Source organism: Etheostoma spectabile, chromosome 18 (genome assembly GCF_008692095.1).
Source record: "Etheostoma spectabile isolate EspeVRDwgs_2016 chromosome 18, UIUC_Espe_1.0, whole genome shotgun sequence".
Lineage (NCBI taxonomy): Eukaryota > Metazoa > Chordata > Actinopteri > Perciformes > Percidae > Etheostoma > Etheostoma spectabile.
This window is the reverse complement of record NC_045750.1, coordinates 26,206,143-26,207,703: the sequence shown is the minus strand read 5'-3', so window position 1 is coordinate 26,207,703 and position 1,561 is coordinate 26,206,143. Positions and strand designations below refer to the sequence as shown.

The 1,561-nt window shown below is 39.7% G+C and overlaps 1 pseudogene; it reads left to right on the top strand.

Annotated features, from left to right (window-relative positions):
• The first annotated feature begins 701 nt into the window (after positions 1 to 701).
• LOC116706709 (trace amine-associated receptor 9-like) overlaps positions 702 to 1,561 on the top strand; it is a 1,406-nt pseudogene continuing 546 nt past the window's right edge.

Here is a 1,561-nt window from a genome sequence, read left to right as displayed (position 1 = left end):
TCTACCAGACTCTGGTCCATTAGCCTGGTCCTACCAGACTCTGGTCCATTAGCCCGATCCTATTAGACTCTGGTCCATTAGCCCGTCCTACCAGACTCTGTCCATTAGCCCGGTCCTACCAGACTCTGGTCCATTAGCTTGGTCCTACCAGACTCTGGGCAATAGCCCGATCCTATTGACTCTGGTCCATTAGCCTCGTCCTGCCAGACTCTCTAGACTAATGAAATGGACCAGAGTCCCCCCCATTGAAATGAACAGAGGAATGTGTGAAGATGTCTTTCAACGACAGCTGCAGGTTACGTCGAATTTAAGAATTAAAATATATATAATATATAATATGACTGACTTTTGTTGTATGTTCATCTTCACCTCATGCAAACAGAATACAGTATCCCTTCCTGATTGGACAACATGACTGATCACCTGATTGGTGATGAGAAAGATGATGATAATTTAAAGGGTCTCCACATTGTACAGGTAACAGAAACACCCATCAGGACTGATGCATGGACATGGTCTTGCTGGTTAACCAGGTATGATGTGTAAAATATAAATTTTTTGTTTAATGCAAATGTTGCATGTTGCAATAATATGAATTGTATTGAATGTAGGAACCCTAAAAGATGGAACCAGATGTCACTTTGAACCGGACTAGCGTTGTAACTGCCACACATCCCTGCTATGAAATAGATAATTTCAATTTCATATTGACAAAAAACCCTTCCATTATATGTGTGTTATTATATTTTTTCCTAATGTCATTGTCTGTTATCACAATATGTGGAAACCTTCTTGTTATAATCTCCATATTTTATTTCCAACAGCTCCACACTCCTACTAACTACCTTATTCTCTCTCTGGCTGTGGCTGACCTGCTTGTTGGGATCATAGTCTTTCCTTTCAGCATGGCATTCTCACTAAGCTCATGTCTGTATCATGACGGTTTATTTTGCAAAGTACGAAGCAGTTTTGATATAACGCTGTGTACATCTTCTATTCTACACCTGTGTTGTATTTCCATTGACAGATATCATGCAGTGTGTCATCCTCTGACCTACAGAACTAAGATAAACCATTGTGTAGTTGTGAACATGATTGTGGTTAGTTGGGGAGGTTCTTCTTTAATTGCAATAAGCATCACAATTGCTGGACTAAACAATGATAAATGTGGGGAAAGGTGTTTCATTGATGTTCTCATAGCAAACAATGTTGGATTCATTTATCATTTTATCTCCAGTAATATATTGCTCTGTATCACCTGAAGATTTTCCTTGTTGCACAGAAACAGGCACGCAGCATCCAGAATACAACCTGTCAGAGCAAAGCGCCCGGAGCAGCAGTCAGTAAGATGGAGAGAAAGGCCACTAAAATCTGGCTATTTTTTAGGAGTCTTTCTTCTATGGATGTCTTTTCAATTTCCTTGCGGGAGTCATCCCAAAAGGATAAATAAAGAGAAGTCTAAGTCTCTAAGTCTAAGTCTAACCGGAGACGTAATTATGAAGACCCATCAGTGAGCGTGTGGATCAACATACATCAAACTTTTGATTACAAATAAAACAGT